Source organism: Salmo trutta, chromosome 12 (assembly GCF_901001165.1).
Source record: "Salmo trutta chromosome 12, fSalTru1.1, whole genome shotgun sequence".
Taxonomy (NCBI): Eukaryota; Metazoa; Chordata; class Actinopteri; order Salmoniformes; family Salmonidae; genus Salmo; species Salmo trutta.
Window position 1 is genome coordinate 17,984,525 of NC_042968.1, and position 9,876 is coordinate 17,994,400.

Consider the following 9,876-nt stretch of genomic DNA (forward strand, 5'->3'; position numbering starts at 1 on the left):
TTTTCCCTCACTGTATTTGTTATATAAATACTTTTTTCTTTGTATTTGAGTAGTTTCAAATACACATCCTGTATTTGAGTATTTTCAAATACACAGCCCAAAACAAGTACCTTTATTTGAGTAGGACAACTACTCAAACTACTAATGGTTACAACTAAATTGTATTTGAAAGTATTTTTCAAATACCTGGGTTAAATGCATGAGTGTGTATTTTTTTTCAAATAACATTTATCTGGATACTTGTTTTCGAAATGTATTGTAAAATAATTGAAAAACCTGAAAGTATTTTAACCCCAGTCTGGTTGGGTGACAGAGTTATTTATACATGCTTGATTGACAGGCCATGTTGAAGTTAAGTGAAGTTGCCGTCCTATATGCTAAAAATATAAATAAGCCACACAATGAAACAATGAAAACTAACACAGTTGATTATAGGCTAAGCTAGCCGTACCATGCATAGATTAAGCAGAAATCTAGCTTGGTTTGACTGGCCCATAGTTGCATGGACAAACTGCAAGCTTGGCTATCTACTGTAGATAGCTACACCATAACTGCTTTTTGCAACACAGGTATATTTACATAAAAACAGTTTGTGGGAAGCCAGAAGCAAATAAAAATTCAATTTCAACTTACTGTGCTGGTGCGCAGGAAGGTTGGTCATTAAAGGGATACTTCAGGATTTTGGCAAGAGTCAGATGAACTCGTCGATACTATTTTTATTGCTTACCTCAATTAGCCAAGAAATCCGTAGTTTAAAAGCAACTGTTTTCTGGCATCTGCGTGGCGCCATTTTCCCTACATTTTCCCCCACGTGGGCCCTAGCATTTAGAGTTTCAGCCAACGAGTTTTAGCCTTTCTCCATTTGAGTGACAGCTAGCAAGATGCACACAAAGCAGAGCGAGAAAGAGCACTGATGTGGTTCACATATCTGCAAATATGCGATATAGTATGCAATTTTCGGGAAACACTTTTGGCTCGTGAGTGCTACTTTCAGAACTACTGTCTACAAAAGTACTGGAGAATCTCTTTTAGATGGGAGGAATTTAAAACCAAATATCTAAACAAACATATTATTAAAAATACTTTCCAAAGGTGGGTCTATTTTAGGCCCACTTGCTCTCTACTTACCTCATGTCAAAATTAAATTCCCCTCTATTTTTAATAATATATATATACAATTTAAAAAAATTGCAAACAATGTCTAAACAATTCTAAATGTTTCGTGGCCACCGATGATTTAACATTTATATCAAAATTAACAAACCATTTTATGCATTAGTGCTTTGAATTTGTCCTCTGGGGTGGCATCGTTATTCATGTAAATATATACATTTTCAATGATTCTCAAATAGACAAGAAAATGAATTGTACTCATTATTAGTTTCTTCTGTCTTTAAATCAGTCATGATTTTCTGGAATTTCAATTAAAAAACAAATTATTTTATTGTGCAATGACAATAACCAAGTGCCTCCCCATTACATTTTGAGTAAGATTTACCGTAATTTTGCCAAACCTTGAGAAAAAGTAATTAATTTACTTGTGTCTTATGATGATGTTACCTGCCACATGCTTAACAATTATTTTCACATTTTGTCCAAGACAACACCTTTTTTCTCTTTCATTTATCAGCATCACCTGTAGGACATTATGTCACACCGTTGGACAATACACAACAGGCAGTCAAATTTTACTATTAAAACATATTAGAAAAAATGCAATGGATCTTCGTTAAATAATTTCAAGTGTGTTCACTCCAAATACAGGGCCTCGAGAGTCCTATTTTGTTATTTTTTGTGTACTTCCCCAAGTCGGCAGCGGGTAATTTTGCGCCTGCTGCCTTAATCCTTGGGTATGATAGCTGTTTCTCAAGCTCACTCTCCGGAATCAAACCCTGATTCCTCATTACTCGTGGTCACCATAGTGTGCACAGAAGAACCAATGGAAAGTTGATAGATCAGATATTATCATGAAACGTCACTGCAACGAAGGGCACGCTATCAGCTCAAGGTTATCTAGAGTCACAAAGTGTCCGGGGGTGCCCGAGAGGACCCCACATGGGTTTTGGGTTTGATAAATGCACAACGTTCATTGGCATGTACAGATGTAGGATCTTAATTTGATCACCCTGTTACAGGAGAACTTTCCTGCAATGCAGGACATTCAAAACATGTAGTGTAGGTTTGATAAGGCTTCTGAAGTTTGTAGTTTCCACTTGATTCTCACTTAAGAGAAATGTATCAACCCCTACAAGAACGTCTATTAATTATAATCCACAAAATAATTAACATTTCCTGTTCCAGTAGGATTATTTTCCTGCTGAAGCAAACTGGCTCAAATTAAGATCCTACATCTGTATTAGCTCTAGAATTATCACAGTTATCCAAGTAACGTTGGAGTGATCAAGAATCCATAACTGATGAGCTATTAGCAGTTTCATTGTACCTGACCTCCCTGGGGCCCGAAGCAAAATTCTGACCCGTGAGCCATGTAAACCATTTACTATTGTCACACAGTCACACCTGACACCCCAGTGCTCCCGCTACAATCCTCCCTCCTTTTAAACAGTTTGCTCCATCGGCCTAACAATAAGTAGACCTATACAGAACAGAATGAGGTATAAACAAACAATATTTATTGAATAGAGTATTTTCTATAGAATCTTAAGAGAAGTGAATATTAACATTAACATAAATAAGAAATTGTAGAAAATATCAAATGTAGAAAATAATAAAATATAACACTGAGCTTTGGCTCTGCTGCCTGGTAATTAGTCCAGTCCTCACAATATGATACAATTAGCTTTGTCTATACAATGTAAACATAAGCCTATAGGCTGTGGCTGCAGCTATATGTCTTAAAAGAGTCAAATAAAACCTATACATCTGTGTGATTAACTTTGGTTCCCTCTACAGCCTGGGCATTTTCAGCATCACCATGGGCACCAGTCTATCTGGACTGTCTGGAAGAAATTGAGAAAGTATGTCACATAGTTATGTAAGCAGTCATTTACACAAATGCACTTCTGCTATACAATTGTAAATGTTACTAAGGTGTGTATACATTTGAATGTTTGAATTAAAATCTTACCATCAAAATATTCCTCTTCTGCACTTTCTCGAGGCAAAATCATCAATGATGTCATCATAGGACATGTGTTTCTCTTTTGGAAGAAGCTAGCTAGCTAACGAAGAATAACAAAGAATATCTAGTTAACAGAAGAAAAGAAAGAGAAAATCAGGACAGAAGAAAAAGGATATCAAAGTGAAACAGTTCTCTAAAGACACAAGAGACAATAATACAAGAAACAACACTTCTGTAGCTTGTCAACTATGTGTCTGTCTATCCCTGTTCTCTCCCCTCTGCACAGGCCATACAAACGCTTCACACCGTCCCAGCGCGCACGACCCACGTGGAGTTCCAGGTCTCCGGCAGCCTCTGGAACTGCCGGTCTGCGGCCAACAAGGCTGAGTTCATCTCAGCCTATGCTACCCTCCAGTCCCTAGACTTCCTGGCACTGACGGAAACATGGATTACCACAGATAACACTGCTACTCCTACTGCTCTCTCCTCGTCTGCCCACGTATTCTCGCATACCCCTAGAGCATCGAGCCAGCGGGGTGGTGGCACTGGAATCCTCATCTCTCCCAAGTGGACATTCTCTCTTTCTCCCCTGACCCATCTGTCTATCTCCTCATTTGAATTCCATGCTGTCACAGTTACCAGCCCTTTCAAGCTTAACATCCTTATCATTTATCGCCCTCCAGGTTCCCTTGGAGAGTTCATCAATGAGCTTGACACCTTGATAAGTTCCTTTCCTGAGGATGGCTCACCTCTCACAGTTCTGGGTGACTTTAACCTCCCCACGTCTACCTTTGACTCCTTCCTCTCTGCCTCCTTCTTTCCACTCCTCTCCTCTTTTGACATCACCCTCTCACCTTCCCCCCTACTCACAAGGCAGGCAATACGCTTGACCTCATCTTTACTAGATGCTGTTCTTCCACTAATCTCATTGCAACTCCCCTCCAAATCTCCGACCACTACCTTGTATCCTTTTCCCTCTCGCTCTCATCCAACACTTCTCACTCTGCCCCTACTCGGATGGTATTGCGCCGTCCCAACCTTCGCTCTCTCTCTCCCGCTACTCTCTCCTCTTCCATCCTATCATCTCTTCCCTCTGCTCAAACCTTCTCCAACCTATCTCCTGATTCTGCCTCCTCAACCCTCCTCTCCTCCCTTTCTGCATCCTTTGATTTTCTCTGTCCCCTATCCTCCCGGCCGGCTCGGTCCTCCCCTCCTGCTCCGTGGCTCGACGACTCACTGCGAGCTCACAGAACAGGGCTCCGGGCAGCCGAGCGGAAATGGAGGAAAACTCGCCTCCCTGCGGACCTGGCATCCTTTCACTCCCTCCTCTCTACATTCTCCTCTTCTGTCTCTGCTGCTAAAGCCACTTTCTACCACTCTAAATTCCAAGCATCTGCCTCTAACCCTAGGAAGCTCTTTGCTACCTTCTCCTCCCTCCTGAATCCTCCTCCCCCTCCCCCCCCTCCTCCCTCTCTGCGGATGACTTCGTCAACCATTTTGAAAAGAAGGTTGACGATATCCGATCCTCGTTTGCTAAGTCAAACGACACCGCTGGTCCTGCTCACACTGCCCTACCCTGTGCTTTGACCTCTTTCTCCCCTCTCTCTCCAGATGAAATCTCGCGTCTTGTGACGGCCGGCCGCCCAACAACCTGCCCACTTGACCCTATCCCCTCCTCTCTTCTCCAGACCATTTCCGGAGACCTTCTCCCCTACCTCACCTCGCTCATCAACTCATCCTTGACCGCTGGCTACGTCCCTTCCGTCTTCAAGAGAGCGAGAGTTGCACCCCTTCTGAAAAAACCTACACTCGATCCCTCCCATGTCAACAACTACAGACCAGTATCCCTTCTTTCTTTTCTCTCCAAAACTCTTGAACGTGCCGTCCTTGGCCAGCTCTCCTGCTATCTCTCTCAGAATGACCTTCTTGACATCAGGTGGCTTTTGATGAGCTTACATTTTGAAAAGCTCCTCTCTGCCGATGCTACTGTTACTGGTAGGGTGACTGCAAATCTTAGGGCTATCCAAAGGTTAGGATAGAGTTCCTCCAGGTTGTTCTCACAGAGAAAGGAAAGCAGCTCAAAGGCAGTCATCTTATCTGATGGCAGATCAGGTCAATTCTGAATGTCGTGTGCCAGATCCATTCCACTGGCGTCACAGTCATCTCTGAAGGTTAGAGTGTTTTCAACTTCCATCCAGTGAGCCTTTAAAGATTCACTGGACATCTGAGAGGCAGTGCTGAAGTTCTGCAGCACTCCATATTTAGTTTTCACCTGGTTGAGTGTTTCAAATCTCTCATCCATGGATGTCAGCAGAGTCGACCACAATGTTGAAGAAGTTGACTTCAAGGTTTTTCAGTTCATCAGTCACTGGTTGATCAGGAGCCTCATAACTGAAATGCCTCTTGCTGTTTCTCAGTCAATTCTCTTTCAGAACAGCCTCCACATTCATTTATTCACAAATGCTTTTGGCTGTTGTCTGGGCCTCAGAGAATCCAGTTTCCCGGTATGTAGTGAGGGAGGCCTTTGCAATTGAGATTAAATTCACTGCGATATCCAACTGCATTGAGGCGGATTGGAGGAGCTTGTTCACCTTGTTTGTCATTGTCAGTATCTCACATCATACGACACAGCAAATCAAGAAGCGGTAGGACCCAACTTCCTCTGCAGGTGCTTGTACCTCCATTTTGGCCACAGGATCATTGATCGTCTGTCTGGCTTCCAGTAATGCCTCCCGAACCTCAGAAGCCTGATACCTGATTGCATGAACACTTTGGAGCCTACTCTCCCATCTTGTGTCACTCCATGACTTCACGGTTATGTTCACCTGTTTCTTCAAAACACTCCATCTTTGTGTGCCAGCTGAAAAGAAGGTAAAGAGCTTTTGCACATGCCCAAAAACCCCAACTGCATCTTTTGAAGATTTGGCAGCATCTGCAATGACAAGGTTTAGAGTATGTGCTCCACTTGGGACGAACACGGCTCTGGGATTTATTTTGAGCAGTCTGGCTTGTACTCCTTGGTGCTTGCCCTTCATGTTGGCCCCATTATCATAAGCTTGCCCTCTGCAATCTTCAAATGGAATCTTCAGCTCGTTCAGCTTATCTAAGATGACAGTGGACAGATTCAAGCCTGTTGTAACCTCAACATTCACAAAGCTGAGTAAGGGCTCCTTGATCTCTGGCTTTCCCTTTAAAGCCACGCTTCTCAGAATAATGGACATTTGCTCCTGGTGACTAATGTCAGGTGTACAGTCCAAGATAATGGAGAAGTACTTTGACTCTCTTACTTGAGTCACTATTGCTTCCAGAATCTTGTCACTCACAATCTGTATCAGCTCATTCTGTGTGCGCTTCCCAAGGTAATGAGTATGTGTCTCTCCATCTTTAATTTTGCTGAGATTTTCCATAACGGGGTCAAATTTTGCCAGTAATTCAACCTCATTTAGGAAGTTTCCATTATCTTGTTGGAAGAGTTTGTCTGATGAACCCCTGAATGCTAGGTTTCTTTCAGCCAGAGACTGGGTGATACTTATTAAACGTGTAAGGACATCCCGCCATCTCTTTCTTTCAGCCTCCAAAATTGTCATTTGTATCTGGTCAAGAGTCTGTCCCCGACTTAGGCACAGATCAAGTTCTCTCCACTTAATCATATTGTTTGTGTGTTCAGGACTACCCTCATGGTGTTTCAGAATGGCGTTGATGTTTGACCAGTCATTCACGCCTTCCTTTATTATTTTGTAGTCTTTTGTATAAAAGAGCTTAAAGCAAAAACAATACACAGCGTTGTTTTTGATTAAGTATGAAAGCCAGCTCCTGGTAATCTTTTCCCCATTTGACAGCTGTCTCTGTAATAAGCCTGAAGGAAAACCTCTTCTAGACTTGTCTTTAGGGTAAGAAAAATCCAGTCCTGGTTTGAATGGACCTCAGCGCACTAACTCAGTCCTCATAAAGTCTGTTAAGACTGGGGGCTAATCTGCTGGGTCATTTGGTGGAGCAGCAACTGTTCTATTAGGGTCTGAGCTGCTTGTATCTGATGCTGGCTGAACACCTCTGGTTGTGCTAGTACTGGCTGGGGCTGCCTGTACTTCACCTGTGTCTGTGTTAGTATTTGCTGAAGCCAACTGTACTGGGTCTGTGTTAGTATTTGCTTAAGCCGGATGTACTGGGTCTGTGTTAGTACTGGTTGAGGCTGGATGTGGATCAACTGAGTCTGTGCTTGTACTGGTTGATGATCCAGCATCTCCTCTACTGACAAACTTAAGCATAGCACCTGTAAATTATAGATAGCAATACTATGATTAATTTTATCAGCTGGCCCATTCAAACTGGCTCCCCCAGATTTCCTTTTATACATTTTAAAATATAAAATACTATATATACTATGGCTTGGCTGAATACTTGATGGTTATTATTTATGAGAGATGCAACCATATTAGATGTATCCATTGCATCCATATTGCCCAGTACACCCAACTAATCAATATTTTAAGTTCAATATATAAATTGATAGTCAATGTCAATCCATTGCTTTCCATCTTGCATTAGTCCAGAGTTGTAACTAAACCTTGACTGAGAAACTAGATAATCATTGTCTTGTTTTAAAATGATGTGCACCTATGAGGAGTGCCATCACGCCCATATATTGTCTGGACTGGTCCCCACAGAGGTTGCTGCTGGAAAGTTTAATTTCGTGCACGTGCATATGAACGCATGTTCATGGGCGAAGCGGTTATCTTTTCCGAGCTGCGATTTATAAACACCGTTGCTCGTTGCCGTTTATCAAACATAATAAATAGTTATATTTCACTCTCACTTTTGTCAGGCACAAAGTCACAGAACACAGCCCTGGAAGTGGCTGGCAAGCCAGCAAGACAGACAAACCAAGAGATGCACTGCCCCACTAGGTTAGCAAGACAGACTAGAGAGCGATGCACTGCAAGCTAGCACATCAACTTCACGTTACTGTTATTTGCTGACATCAAACTTGGAGAGGAGAGAACACCAGTTTACCTGATTGTTGTTCCCGCAATTCACTCTCATGGTGCGGTGTTTTTTTTCTCTTTACGTGACCAGAAGGATAGTTCCGCTTCTTCCTCACATTGAAGTTGTAAACACTGACACCCGCTTTGACACAAGGGGGAGGCGGGGCCCTTGCGTAATTTGCAGGGCCCAAGCAACTTGCGTAGTGAGCGTATAGGGCCTCCCGGCTCTGGTACCCCAGCCATGTGTACTAAGACTTGCATGGCTTAATCTTTGAGCCAAAAATATGCTACTGGCAGGATAAACCAGGTAGCCCCTAGAAACATTAAGGTTAGCCTTGGTACACAGCGAGGAGGAGACCCGACCTACCCAGAGCAGCCAGCAGTAGCAGGCCATGCGACACAGTCCCCCTCAAAACTAACCACATTTGGTTAGTAGAGAGCCTACTGAATATTTTCTACCCCACTTTAGCTGAGACCGAAGAGATCAAATTCTAGATGCCATTGCCTGCCGCTGTGCCCTTGAGCAAGTCACTTAACCCCCCACAAAACAGCTCCTGGGCGCCCAGTGTGGCATCCCCCCGCACCTTTCCAAAACCTGTATATGTACTGTACATACAGTGCCTTCGGAAAGTATTCAGACCCCTTGACTTTTTCCACATTTTGTTACGTTACAGCCTTATTCTAAAATGTATTAAACGAATAAAAATACTAAAATAAAAATACATACATAATTATTCAAACCCTTTGCTATGAGACTCGAAATTGAGCTCAGGTGCATCCTGTTTCCATTGATCAGCCTTAAGATGTTTCTACAACTTCATTGGAGTCCTCCTGTGGTAAGTTCAATTGATTGGACATGATTTGGAAAGGCACACACCTGTCTATATGAATTCCCACAGTTGACAGTGCATGTCAGAGCAAAAACAAAGCCATGAGGTTGAAGGAATTGTCCGTAGAGATCTGGGGAAGGGTACCAAAAAATATCTGCAGGATTGAAGGTCCCCAAGAACACAGAGGCCTCCATCATTCTGAAATGGAAGACATTTGGAACCACCAAGACTTTTCCTAGAGCTGGCCGCCCGGCCAAACTGAGCAGAGCTTGAGAGGATCTGGAGAGAAGAATGGGAGAAACTCCCCAAATACAGGTGTGCCAAGCTTGTAACGTCATACCCAAGAAGACTCGAGGCTGTAATTGCTGCCAAAGGTGCTTCAACAAAGTACTGAGTAAAGGGTCTGAATGCTTATCTAAAAGTAATATTTCTGTTTTTTATTTTAATAAATGAGCACAAAAAAAACTTTTGTTCCTATGTCATTATGGGGTATTGCGTGTAGATTAATGAGGGGAAAAAACGATTTAATTAGGCTGTAACGTAACAAAATGTGGAAAAAGTCAAGGGGTTTGAATACTTTCCGAAGGCACTGTATACAGGTTCTGGAGAGGTGGGCAGCCACACTGTATACGTATGTATGTGTGTGTGTCTTTAAGAGGGGTTGGGTTAACATTTACGTTTTAGTCATTTAGCAGACATTCTTATCCAGAGCGACTTACAGTAGTGAACGCATACATTTCATTTCATGCATTTTTTTTTGTGCTGGCCCCCCGTGGGAATCAAACCCACAACCCTGGCGTTGCACACACCATGCTGGCGTTGCAAACACCATGCTCTACCAACTGAGCCACAGGGAAGACGTTAAAAGGCGGAAGTAAAATTTCAGTTGGACCTTGTGTGCAATTGAACAATAAACTGATCTTAATAATAATCTATTGTTTTGGGGGCTATGGAGGGGGTGGAGAACGAAGTGTTGCTGATA